This window comes from Balaenoptera borealis (genome assembly GCF_965194805.1).
Source record: "Balaenoptera borealis genome assembly, chromosome: X".
NCBI lineage: Eukaryota > Metazoa > Chordata > Mammalia > Artiodactyla > Balaenopteridae > Balaenoptera > Balaenoptera borealis.
Genome location: NC_138881.1, coordinates 9,459,823 through 9,477,642, shown reverse-complemented (window position 1 = coordinate 9,477,642; position 17,820 = coordinate 9,459,823). Strand labels below are relative to the sequence as shown.

At 41.2% G+C, this 17,820-nt stretch overlaps 1 protein-coding gene across 3 annotated transcripts in view; it reads right to left on the bottom strand.

The window, feature by feature from the left end:
- Window positions 1–17,820, bottom strand: part of MSL3 (MSL complex subunit 3) — a 201,474-nt gene that overhangs the window by 83,085 nt on the left and 100,569 nt on the right. The window contains exon 15 of one of the 3 annotated variants that reach the window (XR_014239259.1): window positions 6,127–6,250. The exons of the other annotated variants lie outside the window; for them this stretch is intronic. The gene's annotated coding sequence lies outside the window, so the exon portion shown is untranslated. The remainder of the gene's footprint in view (window positions 1–6,126; window positions 6,251–17,820) is intronic. 3 annotated transcript variants of the gene reach the window in all.

Sequence of the window (17,820 nt, the reverse complement as noted above, 5' to 3'; positions counted from 1 at the left end):
GGAAATTTATAATATGAATATTGGTGAATGGATTCTATAGAGAGAGAATATATATTGGGTTGGCCAAAAAGTTCGTTTGGGTAAACGAACTTTATTTGAAGACTTTCTGTGCAGTATGGAGCTGAGAATAGGAACACAAATTCCTCCTCTTTCCCCCTAGTATCCAACATAACACTGACCAATAAAACTGAGTATGCTCAAGAAGCCTTCAAATATCAGAGGTGTCTATCCTTGAGTTATCAAATGGAAAAGGAAATAAGTTGAATTTTTAGTTAAGTATAATTCTCTGTTGAATGTAAACAAGTAGAGTCATTGTAATCTTATAGGTGAAATTAATTAACACGAGGTATAGACCATTCAAGATGTCTATGTTAGCTCCAAGAATGAGTGGTCACTCAGTTGAGAATGGTCTTTATGAGCTGAGGACAATGGTTAGCATGTGGCTCCTCGTTATGGGTGGTTTGCCCGCCAGAGGGTGCCTGAACCTACTCTTTACCTCCTCACTTCTAACCCCCACCTTCTCCCAAGTCCACCACAGGGGAGATGAGGCCCTAGGATGGAGAAAGGACATCCATTGGTTTATTTCCTGGTTATCAGAGCAGCTGGAATTTTAATGATTTGGTCTTGGGCCATGTCAATGCAGTGGCATCAATAACTACCTGAGTCACAAGAGCTCTAACAACACAGCTGGGTCAAAACTGTTTCATTAAAAAATCTCTTCGGACTTCCCTGGTGGCACAAGTGGTTAAGAATCCGCCTGCCAATGCCGGAGACACGGGTTCAATCCTTAGTCCGGGAAGATCCCACATGACGCAGAGCAACTAAGCCCGCGAGCCACAACTACTGAGCCCGCGCACCGCAAATACTGAAGCCCGCGCACCTAGAGCCCGTGCTCCTCAACTAAGAGTAGCCCCCGCTCGCCACAGCTAGAGAAAGCCCACGCGCAGCACCGAGGACCCAACGCAGCAAAAAAAAAAACCTCTTCAAAACACCATGTGTCCATTTACATTATCCAAAGTCAAACCCAAGAACTTGGCTATGGTATTCCAAGCTGTTGTGGATTCAGGTCATCAATAATTGACTTCAGAACATACTGCGTTTGGAAGTATCCTCGATTACTTTACAACTCTTCCTGTGCATATATACTGGAAGATTCAGTCCCCTTAGCAACCGAGAATTTCTACTTGTCTGCTTATGGCTGTTTTCAAGTGCCACAAATATTTACAAAGGGTCCAGAGGCTCTCTCTCCTTGTAGACTCTAAGTGTTTTCCGAACTGATACTAGGTCTACTCCTTTTTTTACCTCCTCTCTACCCTGCCCAGATCTTAGTATAATGCTCTGCACATCCAAGATATTTGTTAATTTTAAGACTTAATTATCTTCTAGAAAGATTAGAGAACCCTTTACCAGGATGTCATAAAAAAGGAATATGGATGGATGAGTACCCTTGGGTTATAGCATCAGCTATATGCATCTCTCCTTTCTCTCACATAAGGACAGGTCCTGATGGCAAATCATTGAGAATTTTGGTGAAAAAATTAGATTTTTTTCCAGCTTTATTAAGGTACAAAAACTGATTATTTAATCAATTTCTCAGGCTCTAATTTCTATCTTTGTGCCAGTGAGTCCCAATTTGTATTTTCAGCCCAGACTGCTCTTTACAGCTCCTGCCTACTAGGTATTATTACCTGAGAGGCCCTTTACACTTCAAAATTGTCCAAAGTTGAGCTCATTTAGCCTCTAAAATATCAACTGCATAAAAGCTGGGACTTTGTTTTGTTCACTATTGGAATCCCAGGACCTAAAATAGTGCCTAGCATGCAGGTGGGTGCTCAGTAAAGATTTGTGGAATGAACTGATGATGAATGAATGCATGAAAATGAATGAATGAAAAGATCCTCCCAGAAGGCAGTCTTTCAGTAATGCTCCACATGTTACAAGAGGGTTCTCCAACACTTGACAATTAAGATGGAATCCTATACCTCTTCCCATTATCTCATCCCTCCAGCTTCTTTTCTCTTTTATCAAATCGCCCTCTCTGCTGCCTCATCCCCATCCGCCTCTAAATATGCTCAAAATCTACTATCATAAAACAAAATGTTCCTTTATTATACAAGTCTATCTATAAATCTGTTCACTCTGTATTCCTATAATTTTGAATACCCTAGAGTTCCCAACTCACACCCCACTCTTTCTCTCCTCTGTGCCTTTTTCACGCAAGGAATGGCTCACTTGGAATGCCCTCCCACTCCCCTGGAGAAGCTCTCTTTTGCCTAGCTATCTCCCTCTTATCCTTCAATTCCCACTGCAGGTATTATCTCCCCTATGAAGCCTCTCCGGTACCCATCTCCTCCCAAGCAACCAGACAAAGTGTTCTTCCCCTGTGCCCTCGTAATATCCTAAGCCAGGCCTTCCCAAACTTTTTCACATCTTGGTACACATAGAAAATGGCTGAGGGTAAATGGATAAGGCTGCGCATGGCCTGGGTCTCAGGCATCACAGTCCTTGTGCAGCGCCATCTAGGTACACTTGTGACCCAGTCATGGTATGCCAGTACGGCACATCGAGATTGTTGGTAACTGCTCTCAGCATGTTACAGTCACTACATTCACCCCACTGTACTATAATTATTTGTGTTTGTGTTTGTCCCTCATTGTACCTGTGAACTCCTCAAGGGCAAGAACTTTGTTTTCTCATTTTTTATGTTTTAAATTATCACATACTAAAATTGACCTTTTTTGGACATACAGTTCTATAAATGTTATCACATGTATAGATTCCTGCAACCATGACCACAATTAAGATACAGAAGAGTTCTGTCACACAAGGCACTATCACACACTCCTTCCACCTCTAACCCCTGGAACCCATTGATCTGTTCTCTGTCACTGTACTTTTGTCTTTTTGAGACTGTCATACAAATAGAACCATACAGTATGTAACCTTTTGAAACTGGCTTCTTTCACTCAGCGTAATGTGTCTGACATTCATCCAAATTGTTACGTATATCAATAGTTTGTTCCTTTTTATTGCTGAGTAGTATTTCATTGTGAGGATTTAAGGCAGTTTGTTTATCCATTCATCCACTGAAGGATATATGGGGTGCTTCCAGTTTGGGGCAATTTCGAATACAGCTGCTATAAACATTTGTGAAAGGTTTTTCTGTGAACATGAGTTTTCATTTCTCTAGGGTAAATACCCAGGAGTGGGATCATATGGGTTTTACAGCAACTGTATATTCAGGTTTATGAGAAACCAACAAATGGTCTCCTAAAGTGATACTGTTTTGCTGCTATATCTTGCTGGCAATGTATGAGACTTTCAGTTGTTCCACATCCTTCCTAGCACTTGGCATTGCCAGCATTTTTCATTTTTGCCATTCTGTTAGGTGTGTTGTGGTTTCTCATTATAGCCTTGACTTTTATCTTTGTACCCCAGCACTTAGCACATTGGTAGATCCTCAATAAGTATTTGTTGAACTGAAATAAACTTATCCCATTTTTTCACTCCTGTTTCAAATTCACTAATGTTTTCATTATACTTTCTACCAAGCTTTGTGCTTAAAAACCAAAGAAATTGCATAGAAGTACTAAACTCCCTCCTACCCTCCTGTACTCACTCCTTTTCCCAAGTCCTAAATGAATCACTCTTCCTATTAAAAGATTGATACAGCAACATAATCTATAACTTTCACTCAAACGTAAAGACTTGCAAACAAGGTTGCTTTTGAAAGGCTCCACTATCACTGCTACTAGTACTAACAATAAGAATCACCATTGGTAATTAGACAATTGGATGAGCCAGGCACTGTGCTAGGGGCTGTCCCTATAGTAACTCACTTACCCCTCCAACCACACGAGGTAGATATTATCCTCTCTTTACAGATGTGGGGACTGAGGTTTAATGAAACTGACAAACTTGCCCAAAGTCATACAGCCAATAAGAGAAGGCACCAGGGTACACACCCAGGTCAGGCTGGTTCCAGAAACCCCAGTCCTAAGCATCCTCTGTGGCTGCTCTCCTAGGCAAAGGAACCAGTTGCTCTCTCATCAACAATAAAAACAATCTCAAGTCACTTTAATTTTGAAGGGATATAAAACTTCAGGAAAGTGAACCATTCTCCTCCTCACATCAGTCTTACGATAACTCCTTCAGATCAGCAATGAGGCACATGGATGAGGGGTGCAGGGACCCCCTAGTCTGGGAACACTGCACTGCTTGAATGGAGGACAGACTCAGGATTTTAGATCTTATTCCTGTGAAGCCAGCAGCAGACGTGGGACTCAACTGAGCATCACTTGTTGCACTACGAAAATTATCCCCATTCACTGAATCTTGAACCACATTTACATACATCTATACTTGAGAGCATCCTCCACGGGAGACATGAGCTGAAGTTATAATAATGGCTGCTTTTTATGTTGAGTCATCAAAATAAAATAGAATTATATATATATAATAAAATTAATAATGTACTAGCCTGAATCATCTAATGACTAAGCACATCCAGGGATAACACAGAACTTCAGTCTTTAGAGATATACCTAGCATTAATTCTAATAAAACAAGACATACTAGACTTTTCACTGGATGCATGGAGTTAAAACTATGGCCAACAAACATCAAATTGGAATTCAGTAGTTTGGCTTTAGTATTTTGATTTAAAATATTTCTTCTCTCTTTTATTACCTACTTTCTCCCAAACTCATAAACAATATGCTTGGAAGATGAATCTATTTCTTTTTATGTTATTGACCAGGCAAGAAAGAGACACAAGTCTCAGGATCCTACGTCTTAAGGAGTCCCTTTCCTTAGCCCAAATATTCAATCATTTCATCCTTCAAGTATGAAATCAGCAGGAAAATGTGTGCACTAAAAAGGAAAGTTATCCAATGAAATTATGTCACAAGCAAAGAGTAGTTTTGAGGGATCATCACTGCTAGTTCCAAAATGTCGACCGTTTTGTGTGTTTTAGTTCCACAGAAGGACAACATCAATTTCTAAATTTTCCTTACAGTGAACTACATAACAGAAAGAGGTTTCATTGGCACTCATGCAAATGAGTTAAACAAAGAGTTTTAAAACACTGGCACTGTTTTAAAACAAAGAGTGCCACCAAGTGATTACTGTCGTGGAGAATTATGGCCACCTCTAAAAATTATTTGGCTCAAAGTCCCAAGTAGTAAGTCAAGGGTAATGAATTTTATCCATTTGGAGAGCTTCTTTAACCTGTGGCAGTTCCTTTATACTTGGGCCTCCACACAATGTTCCTATTGCAATGCTTAAACACTCAATAATCATAGAGTCTACTGAAAGAATATCATTTAAACAAATTCGTAAGTGGCTTAAAATACACAGTGCCAGTGATTAATGAGGAAGCATTAAATAGCAGAATGACTGGAAACTTTCCAATCAGCACTCCAAAATGTATTCATTACTGACAAGTTTCTCAGACTTGAAACTTTGACAACCTCGAGAAAGAATTCCATATTTACATAAACCATAAGCCACTCAGCAATGATCTGAACTTGCTGTAAAACTGTGGTTTTTCTCAAAAGAGAAAAACTTATTTATCAAGACCACTGAACACAAAGAAGCGATTAAACACACACCAATTTGCATAGCCAACATAGCATTTTCTGTTTAAAAATCAAAACTTTTCATCCAGACAGATACATTTGTCTCTGAGAAGATACCTTTTTAAAAGAAAATAAACACAGCACAATCCAATTTCCCTTGCAAAAAGTGCAATCAAAAGTTTACTGAATTATAGCCTATTATAATACCATATATAAGGACGAGCAGCTGATACCAGTTTCTCTTTTCCCCAAAATGCCTCTGGACATTCAGTCTTAAGGAAACAATCAGAGTAGTATATAGTTTTGTACTTTTCTTTTACAGGATATTCCCACCTCACCTGCAATGTTCTTTTGAAATATTAGAATTACCAGGACAAAAACTCAGAAGCATCTCATCACTTTTCTATCAAAGGCATCATTCTTGTATAGTTCTGACACATGGCTTTCAACTCTTGTGCAAAAAAATTCACCCTACCGAAAAACATGAGCTAATCTCCAAAAGCAATGATAAGCCCCTTGATATTTGCACTTGAGGACTATTACTCACTGGCATATGGGTGCTCCTTCATCCTCTACTGCCTTGCCGAAGCCCCAGGGAATGGAGAAGTTCGGCCAAGTTTCTCCTTCAAGATCCTCATCCATGGTAGCAAGCCAAACCAGCCCACCTCTGCCTAAAGATGGAAAGAAAGAACTCGGTTTTTGAGTCCTTTATAAGAAGAATGTTTGTATCATAACAAACAACTGCTAGACAAGAAGAGTGAGGGGGAAGGAGAGGAGGAATCGATGCTGCGAGGCCAATCGTATCTCATCACTCAGCTACTTGGAAACCAGATATGCTGAAACAATCACGTGCTTTGAGAGATTTGAGGATGCAAAAGAGGATTAGCTCTGTCTTTTGTAAATTATTAACAGGGACTTTTTTCCTGACCATGAGCAAAGATTCACAGGTTACTTGCTTCAGAAAAAAAGCAATCAGGTTTGGCAGGGAGCACTTAAATCGACGATGCAAGAAACAAGATTTACGATCAGAGCTCTGCCACTGACCCCTATGAATCAGGACAACCCTGTGCAGTTAGAATCGAAGCAATGTTACATTGGAATAAAGCGGCACCTTCTAAAGAGGCCCATAACTGCAATTTCAGCATTTGCCTCTGATGAAAATGAATATTTGCTCCTCCCCATCTGAGAACTCACTATGGGCTATTTGGCACTATGAGCTGGAATGAAGCCACACCTGCATGCAATTCTCACAGCTCTCCTAGGTTTCAAAGTGCTGTGAACTTCTCTCATGGCTTGCTGTGTTTCGTCCAAATTTGAGATTTAACATGCCTGCCTTAAAGCCATTCGAAGTTGCCAGTGTTAATGCTAGATCCTACCTAGTAATTTAAACTCAGTGGGAAGATGCTGATTCAGAAAGCTTTCAGAAAGCACTGGCTTCCCATGACACAGACGGGGACATCTGGGGCACACTGTGTTGAGTGCTATGGAATGTCTCCTTTTCTCTAGACCAGGATTTCTCAACCTCAACATTATTGACATTTTCGGCTGGATACTTCTTTGTTGCGGGGCTGCCCTGTACACTGGGGGATGTTTAGCAGAATTTCTGGCCTCTACCCACTAGATGCCAGTAGCACCTCCAGTTGTGACAACCAAAAATGTCTCCAGACATTGCCAAATATCCACTGGGAGGTAGAATCACCCGGGTTGAAACCACTGCTCTACACCCAATTCTTTAGTGAAGTTTTTCAAAACAGGAGGAATGTTATTTACATTTGAGATAGGCTCATGCCAAAGACAGGTGGTAGGTAAATAGTCAAGGCTGTGGGTGAACCCTAGGACTCATATGCAGGTGGCCAATTCGATTTGTCTTAATGGAGACACATTCAAAGTGGGGAATATAGGTCCACTGGTTAGGACTCAGAGCTTTCACTGCTGGGGCCTGGGTTCAATCCCTGTCGGGGAACTAAGATCCCACAAGCCATGCATGGCCAAAATAAATAAATAAAGTGGGGAATACAAACTCCACATTTACATTTGCAAACTGCTCACTACTTGTGATGGTTAAGTGTATGTGTCAACTTGACTGGGCCAAGGGATGCCCAGATATTTGGTTAAACATTCTTTTGGGTGTATGTGTGAGGGTGCTTCTAGATGAGATTAACATCTCAACCCGTAGACTGAATAAAGCAGATCGCCTTCCCCAGTGTGGGTGGGCCTCATTCAAGGGAGAATTCACTCTCCACCTGACTGTTTCCGAACTGGGACATGGGTCTTCTCCTGCCCTTGGACTGGAACTGCACCACTGGCTCTCCTGGGTCCCCAGCTTGCAGATGGCAGGTCATGGGACTTCTCAGCCTCGATAATCATGTGAGCCGATTCCTTATAATCAATCAATCAATCTGTATGTACACACACACACAAACACACACACACACACACACACACACACAGGTAGACCTCGGGAGATATTGTGGGTTTGGTTCCAGACCATGGAAATAAAGCAAATATCACAATAAAGCAAGTCATGAATTTTTTGGTTTCCTAGTACATATAAGAGTGATGCTTACACTATACTGTAGTCTATTAAGTGTGCAATAGCATTATGTCTAAAAAAAACAATGTGCATGCCTTAATTAAAAATAGCTCATTGATAAAAAAAATGCTAACCATCATCTGACAACACAGGGTTGCTCTAAATCTTCGGTTTGTAAAAAATGCAATACCTGCGAAGTGCAATAAAATGAGGCATGCCTGTAAATACAATAATAGCAATCTAGGGCTTCCCTGGTGGCGCAGTGGTTGAGAATCTGCCTGCCAATGCAGGGGACACGGCTTCGAGCCCTGGTCTGGGAAGATCCCACATGCCGCGGAGCAGCTGGGCCCGTGAGCCACAATTACTGAGCCTGCGCGTCTGGAGCCTGTGCTCCGCAACAAGAGAGGCGCGATAGTGAGAGGCCCGCGCACTGCGATGAAGAGTGGTCCCCACTTGCCACAACTAGAGAAAGCCCTCGCACAGAAACGAAGACCCAACACAGCCATAAATAAATAAATAAATATTTAAAAAATAATAATAATAATAGCAATCTATTTAAATTCAACACTAAGAAAATTAGGCGCATGGTTTCAAAACAAAAAATATAGATCAGCCAGTCCACAGGTGGTGGTGGACATCTTCTCATTAAGAAGACTGGCAAAAATAAATAAATAATAATAAAAAAAAAGAAGACTGGCAAAGGACTTCCCTGGTGGTGCAGTGGTTAAGAATCCGCCTGCCAGTGCAGGGGACGTGGGTTCGAGCCCTGGTCCGGGAAGATCCCACATGCTGCAGAGCAACTAAGCCCATGCGCCACAACTACTGAGCCAGTGCTCTGGAGCCCGTGAGCCACAACTACTGAGCCCACATGCCACAACTACTGAAGCCCACACGCCTAGAGCCCATGCTCCACAACAAGAGAAGCCACAGCAATGAGAAGCCCGCGCACCGCAACGAAGAGTAGTCCCCGCTCACCGCAACTAGAGAAAGCCCGCGCGCAGCAACAAAGACCCAACACAGCCAGAAATAAATAAATGAATAAATAAATTTATAAAAAAAAAGAAGACTGGCATGCCTAGAAGAAACCCTGCAATAGGGAAGTTGTCTTGGGAGAAGGAACAGCCTTCAGAGCCTCAGAATTTCCTTTCTGAGTAGGAGCGGGTGTGATCAAGAGGAAAGTGAGTTCCTCACGTGGTACAGTGTGTCAGTATGGCTGTCTGTCCACTCCAGGGCTTATTGTGGAAGTTACTATGGAGGGGTCAGTCTCTGAAGGGTTGAGGTTTGTGCTTTGAGGTTCCTATGGGAAAGGGTATTGAGTGGGCAGGGAAAGAAAGGTGCTGCATCCCATTTCCTTTGGGATAAGAAAGAGTTTTTAATAAAGCGCAGGATGGTGTTCTGAGATGTGTAAACCACGTCCCCCTCTATGGACTGGATTGTAGGAGGAGGAAGCTGTGTGCCTTGGGAACTGTCCAGGGCGCTCAACGTGGCCTGGAGAGGGGAAAGACCCTCCACTTGAGCGCTGGGTCCCAGAAGCAGGGGCTTCAAGAAATAAAATCTCTTTATGTCTAGCCTATTTCCCATATTTATTCCTTGGCTGGGTGCTGTGGATTCTTCTTTCCTTTTTTTTAACTTGGAAACACTCACTGAATTGCTGCACTTTTACGTTACAGCTGGATACCAAGGATTTATTAAACGCCTACCGAGTGGCCTGTGCAATGGCAAATATGAAAGACTTACATCACATGTTGCTACCCTCAAAGACCTTATATTCGAGGATGAGAGAGAGAGATGATAAATATCCAAGAGCAGCAGATTTGAAAGATTTCATTTCATATTTTCATTTTATGTTTTTACATAAAATTGGACTATTTTGCTTAGTTTAAAAAACTAAAGGTACACTTTGAGTGACTTTAAAATTACTTATGAACATAATCATCTTTTTTGACTAGCCAATAGAAAAAGAAGACTACTATTTTATTTTTTTAAATTATTTATTTATTTATTTATTCAATTTATTTATTTTTGGCTGCACTGGGTCCTTGTTGCTGTGCGTGGGTTTTCTCTAGTTGCGGCAAGCGGGGGCTACTCTTCGTTGTGGTGTGTGGGCTTCTCATCGTGGTGGCTTCTCTTGTTGCAGAGCTCGGGCTCTAGGCGCACGGGCTTCAGTAGTTGTGGCACGTGGGCTCTAAAGCGCAGGCTCAGTAGTTGTGGCATGAGGGCTTGGTAGCTGTGGCTTGCGGGCTCTAGAGTGCACGCTCAGTAGTTGTGGCTCATGGGCTCTACAGCGCAGGCTCAGTAGTTGTGGCACACGGGCTTAGTTGCTCCGTGGCATGTGGGATCTTCCCGGACCAGGGCTCAAAGCCGTGTCCCCTGCGTTGGCAGGTGGATTCTTAACCAATGCGCCACCAGGGAAGCCCAAGAATACTATTTTAGAGCTGAGAAAATAATTTTATACTCGTCTAAAGGAAGGTGTTGAGAATTATTTAGAGTTGCTCAGATAAAGTCCTTAATTCTGGGTCTGACATTCAAGGCCTCTGCCATCTCTTTCCAACCTTGCTTTCTGGCCCTGCCTCCCTTCTGCTCTTTCTCATACTTTCCATGTCAATTATATTAAAGAATGCAATGAGCTCCCTGTGATTTTCCACCTCCAGACATTTGGTTTTTTTCTCTTCCCTCCCATTAGACCACCAATTCCCTTCTTCCTGACCAAAATCAATCCTTCCCCAAACACCGGATTCATAGCCCATCTCCTATGATGCCTTCCACTTTCTCCAGGAGAATTAATCTCCCCACCTGGGTACTTCTAAAGGACATGGTGCCTCTGTAAAAGCAGCTATCGCACTCTACCTTCCGTTGCAGGGACTTGTGTTCAATTTGCTAAACTCACTGATCATTCTAGTATGCTTTTTGTAGACACTTTAGGATTTTCTACATAGCTGATCATGTGACCTGCAAATGAAATCAGTTTTACTTCTTCCCTTTCGAATCCTTCTCCCCACACCGCCCACCCCCGCCTTGCTTTAATGTACTGGTTAGAACCTCCAGTATAATGTTGAATAGAAGTGGTGAGAGTGGAAATCCTTGCCTGTTCCTGACCTTATAGGAAAAGCATTCTTAAGTAGTATTATACTAAGAATTGATAAACCGAACTTTATCAAAATTTTTAAAATGTGGTCTTCAACAGTGTATGATGTAGAGAAAATATTTTTGTGTTTCTGAATAAATTTTGCTGAAAACTTGGGATCCTGAGCTAAGAGCAACCCTTGGGAAGGTAATTTAGAACTAGGTACATACTGAGAGAACTCCAGACAGATGGACTTAACTCTGGGGGTATGTGTTTACATTTCAAGGGAAAATGAGGCTCAGGGCCTTGGAGAGCCAGAGACATTCAGGCTTATGTGGTCCCTGAAAAGATTTCACTACATTCCAAAAGTTTAGGGTAAGAACCTAGGATCCTTTCATCCTGTCTCCAAGGAGCCAAAGTTTTATTCCCTCTTTCTGAGAGAAGAGGGGGAGGCAGCTGCCTCTTTCTCTTGTTTACAAGCAAAGAAAATCCATTTTTCCTCATTCCTCACCTATGGATTATCTGGCCCCTCACATAAGAGACTTTTCCATCTGGCTTTCATGTGATGCCCCAGGGGTAAGGTCTGGGGCAAGGGGACCAATGCAGTGATTATTAAGTAAATAACACTAATGACAGTCTGCCTCTGATTCAGAAAGCGTCATGAACACATTCAGGATAAAATTAATGAAGATGGATATTAAAAACTCAACAAAATGACACTGGGCTTTGATTTCTGTCTCTCTTGCAGTTGGAGGCTGTAAAGAAAAGGTCCTAATTTTCTGAGAAATGGCACATGCCCTCCGGTCAAAAGCAGCTTCTGTGCTCATTTACCTGCCAGTTTTCTCATTTTTTCCTTCATTTTTTTTTCTTTTATTGTGGTAAAATATACATAACATAAAACTTACCATTTAAACCATTTTTAAGTTTACAATTCAGTGACATTAGTACATTCACAATGTGCAACCAGCACTACTATCCATTTCTAGAACTTTTTCATCATCCCCCAAAGAAACTCTGTACCCATTCAACAATAACTCTCCATCACCCCCTCCCCCAGCCCCTAGTAACCACCATTCTACTTTCTGTCTCTATGAATTTGCCTATTCTAGGTACCTCATATAAGTGAAACCATACAGTATTCGTTCTTTTGTCTTTGGCTTATTTCACTTAACATAATGTTTTCAAAGTTCATCCATGTTGTAACATGTATAAGAATTTCATTCCTTTTTATGGATGAATATATCCCACTGTATGGATAGACCACATTTTGTTTACCCATTCATCTGCTGATGGACCCCTGGGTTGTTTCCATCTTTTGGGTATTGTGACTAATGCTGTTATGAATACTGGTGTGTAAGAATCTGTTTGAGTCTCTGCTTTCAATTCTTTTGAATATATACCTAGGAATAGAATTGCTGGATCACATGGTATTTCTATGTTTAACTTTTTGAGGAACTACCAAACTATCTCATACAGCAGCTACACCATTTTTCTTTCCCCCCAACAGTGCACAAGGGTTCCAATTCTCCACATCCTCACCAACACTTGTTATTTTACCTCTTCCTTCACTTTTGTACTTTTGTCAGCTCTTCAGTAATTTTAAGCTTTTAAAAAAGTATTTTATCTAGAGAATTGGTCTGAATAACCCTGCTACTCTTAGAAGCAGGAGACCTCCTTTTACTTTTTTTTTTTTAAACAAATTTCCATGACAATATCACACAGAGTTGGTACAATAAATCTCAAAGTAATATCATTGGCTCTACAGCATCTGGGGAAACTTTTATTTTTGATAGAATGCTAAGAACAAGTACATCTTTAAATTTACATTAAAATATATATTATTTTGAATTCCTAGGTTCATTTTTAGTACTCCTCTTTATACAAATTTCTGCCCTTCTCATGTGGCTGACATGGTGTTAACATGAAATGAACATGTTAACTCTAAAAATACATCATGGGGCTTCCCTGGTGGCACAGTGGTTAAGAATCCGCCTGCCAGTACAGGGGACATGGGTTCGAGCCCTGGTCTGGGAAGATCCCACATGCTGCGGAGCAACTAAGCACGTGCTCCACAACTACTGAGCCTGTGCTCTAGAGCCCATGAGCCACAACTACTGAGCCTGCGTGCCACAACTACTGAAGCCCGCGCCTCTAGAGCCTGTGCTCCGCAACAAGAGAAGCCACCGCAATGAGAAGCCCACGCACCACAACGAAGAGTAGCCCCCGCTCACTGCAACTAGAGAAAGCCTGCGCGCAGCAACGAAGACCCAACGCAGAAAGAAAGAGAGAGAGAGAGAGAGAGAAAGAAAGAAAGAAAAAGAAAGAAAGAAAGAAAGGAAGGAAGGAAGGAAGGAGGGAAGAAAGGAAGGAAGAAAGAAAAGAAAAGGAAACAAAGGTGGATCTGTTTTAAAAAAAATAAAATAAAATAAAAATACATCATCCACAGAATAAGTTATTTTAAGTTAAAATCACCCTTTGGAGAGCAGCCTACTTGGTGTTTTGTAAAAATGTTTTTCTCTAGTAACAATAAAAGCTGACTTTAATGAAAATTGAGGAAATGTCGGCACTACTTTTCTGTTATCTATACACTGTCATTTATTTTTCTATTTTCCTTTGTTTTCTCTGTAAAAGAATAAGGAAAATATCACACAGCTTGCTGAGAATAAGACCAGTCTTTTTCAACCTTGAACTTATAGTTAGAAATAACTGACACAGAATGAGATTTTATCCTTCCTGCAGAAAGAAAAGGAAATGTCATTAAAAACATAAATTGATTACAGCCTTTTGAAATTGAAGGGGAAATTTTCCTCCCAAACTCTTTCTCTCAATCTAAATGCTCCCAGTAATATTGTTCAAGGTTCAGATAAGTCGGCTATTAAGTAAATTAGCTTTGAACATACAAGTGGCATTCAAAAACCTGTCTAGCCATGAAAGATTTAAGTTGAATTGTACCTGCAATGAAAAATGAGGAAAGGATTACAAAAGCTCATTACTTAGAATTCACATAGCAATTCATGTTTTCTATGCATCTATAATCAGATGCAAGTCATTGCTCAAAAAGGCTCTGTGCATTTTTCAGTGGGCACCATTCTCTATAAAACTCACAATGGCAGAATTTGCTATTTCCATCCATCTTCCTTCCCTATCATTCATTCAATGTCTACTGAGTACCAAGAGTGACCCAGGCATTGTGTTAGGCAGTAGGGCTAGAGAAATGAATAATGTCTGGGCAAGTGCAGTGACTTCAGCATCCCCTCCCCGCAACGTTTGAGACTGCTGGCTGCAGTTTTGTCTCCCTGCCTGAGCCCTTCGAGTCGATAATCCCTTATCCACCACCCCACACCCATCTGCTATTTGGCTCCTGATCTGGCTTTATCCCTGGGCATTGCTATGTAGGTCTGCCTCACTCCTTCCACATTTTGCATCTTGCAAGCCAGTCTCAGTCACCCTCCACCTTCTCCTCAGCTCTGGAATTCTGTCTAGTTGTAATGCCCAATTCTCCCAATGAAAGTCGGGATTAAGGATGACAGATAAAATAGAGGACTCCCATTATATTTGAGTTTCCAATAAACAATGAATTTTTTAGTATAAATATATCCCAGGCAATATTTGGGATGGGACATACTCAGACTAAACAATTATTTGATATTATCTGAAATTCAGATGTAACTGGAGTCCTGTATTTTTATTTGCTTGATCTGGCAACCCTAGTCATGGCAAATAAAATACATTCCTCAAGAAACTGACCACTGTGAATTAACATGATGAATCACAGTAGAACTTGTTTGGGACTGGTACTAGGTTGGGTTCCCCTGGAAGCAGACCTTAAGATAAGAATCTGAGTGTAAGTGGTTTATTTGGGAGGTGACATAAAAGAGGGAGGGAAGGAATCCAAAACAGTGTGCATTAACCGACAAGTTACTGCTGTGGATAACTGAGAACCCTCTTCAGAGATGTCTCCCCCAAGAGACAACAATGCTGCAATATCTTTCCTCAGCTCACATCTGGCATTAGTGGAGGATCGCTCCTGGGGATTTTAACTCCCCTGCATTTCCAGCCAAGTGTGTCTCGGCAGCCAGATGAAAGCCTCTGGCAGAGAGTGACAGGTGCTTGCAGCAAAGCCAGCAGAGACGGTGAGTGCCAAGGAGATAGGAATAGGCACTGCCGTGACAGCATCTGCTACAGTGATATCTCTGGATTGTGAGCCCTGTATAAACTGAGTTAATTTGGGAATCAAACCTAAGTCCAAAAATTGTGGCAAGTAAGAATTGGGAAACACCTCAGAGATAATCTAGTCCAACTCCCTATTTCACAGATCAGGATGTTAGAGAGACAATTTCTTATCCAAAGGAAAGAGTTACCTTTTGGCAGGTCCAAGATGCTATTTCTATTACTGTCAGGTCACCATCAAACAGTGAAGGATGATTTGCAAAGTAGTTTCATATTTCATAGACCCCAATCCTACCACTTCACACCCAAAGGAGAAGAAGCTCTTTGAGTTTGGTCAGGAGCGGGGTGTTAGGCAAGGACCAAAGTGATCTGGGTATTATGTAGACTCAGAGGGCCCCTCTCACTGTGAGCTGAGAACCCAGCCTCCTGCTTGGATCTGGGAAACAGAGTAGGGTGTGAATTAGGAATCAGTCCTCTTTTATGCAGAGGGCACCCTGCCCCAGAGAAAGGTCGCTACCCTTTTTCTGTTCCCCATCCTCAGGTCAACAAGGTGCTTGGCCTTCCCCAGATCACACCAAGATCCCATATAAAGAAAGTTGCCTGAGGGAAGATGGAACTTCTCCAGGAGTACCAGCTTAGGCTCACCTCTTTACTCCATCATTTCGGTATTCCTTCAGAGCGGTCCCACAGAAACCTTAGCAGTGGACAGAATTCTTGTTCTGATTCCCTCCCAAATTTGGGATGAAAATCAAGTGGGATCATGGTGTGAAATCTCTAAATATCTATAGATTTGCAATCTATAAAAGATAATATAAAATAGATATTCCAGCTCCTGGCACAGAACTGCCACATAGTAGACGCTCAATAAATGTTTAATGAATGAGGGACAGAGTCCCTGAATTGCAACTTATTGCTTACCCTCACTTCAAAATCAATGTATTCTACTTTTTGCTCAGTTTGTTAGGAACCCTTGACTACATGATTTGACACTGATGTTCATATTCTGTGGCCTGGGATATAGGGTGCAGCCATTAGTATTAGGAGTAGTTAAGGAAAAGGAAGGCAAGTATGGAAAAAAAATGCCCAATGCAAACTTTATGACCTGAACAAAATTTTGACAGATCTAATAGTCTTTGAAAGGTATCCATGAGGCTTTTATTTATTTAAGCATTTATAATGTAAACCAAAACAAGAAAACCAATCAAGATAATGTAATTGATTCTAACTTAGAATTTTTCTCCTGCCATATGTAGCAACGAATAATTTCCTTATCTGGCCCATAAATGACCTCACAGTAAGTCAAGGAAATTCAACTGGGATCTTAATGTCATATTTAACATTATTTTTCACCTCTTAACTCAATATGCCAGACCTACACTTAGAGCACTACAGATTGTAAGCGAACCCACTTATCAGAGTCACTTTACAAAGTAAAGTGACACTTTACTTTAGTAAAGCTGTTGGGGAAAGCAGTGAGATGGTAGTAAGCAGCATAATAAGTCTCTTCTCCAAGCACTAAACACCAAACCATAGAAATGAACTCAACCTGCAATGCTCTGCATGTCTTCAAGAGATGTGTGGTAAAATCTTTATGTCTATTTAATGAGAACTTTACTTCTTGAAATCACATGTTTTCTAAGAAGACAATGAGTGTAACCTTAAGTCTGTATCACTCTGAGCTTTCTTTATGGACATAGTGTCTTAAATTCCAAGGAATTCAGACATGAGTTCTGAAAAGGCTCTTGGACACCACTGAGTCCATTCGACTCATTTTACAAATGACACGATCAATGCCCAGAGAAGTTAAGTGAGGTTCTCTAGCCCAGGGGTCAGCAAACTTTTCCTGTAAAGGGCCAGATAGTAAATAGTTTAGGCTTTGTGGGCCCTATGGTCTCTGCCACACCTACTCAGCTCTGTCACTGTAGTGTGAAAGGCAATACGGTTGGCCATTGATATCTGTGGTTTTTGCATCCACAGATTCAACCAATCACAGATGTAAAATATCCACACACACAAAAAATTCCAGAAAGTTCCAAAAAGCAAAACTTGAATTTGCTGCACACCGGCAACTATTTACATAGCCTTTACACTGCATTTACAACTATTTACATAGCATTTACATTGTGTCAGGTATTATAAGTAATCTAGAGATGATTTAAAGTATATGGAAGGATGTGTGTATGTGATATGCAAGTACAATGCAATTTTATATAAGGGACTTGAGCATCCTCAGATCTTGGCATCCACGGGGGTCTTGGACCTAATCCCCCAAGGATACCGAGAGATGACTGTACTTTGACAAATGAGCATGGCTGTGTTCCAATAAAGCTTTATTTACAAAAACTAGTGGTGGTTTGGACTTGGCCTCTGGGCCATAGTTTGCCAAACCCTGATCTAGATTGCACAGCTGAATAATGTCATAGCCAGGCCAGACTCAGCTTCTGTGAGTGGCTATGTTTATTTATTCATCTAAC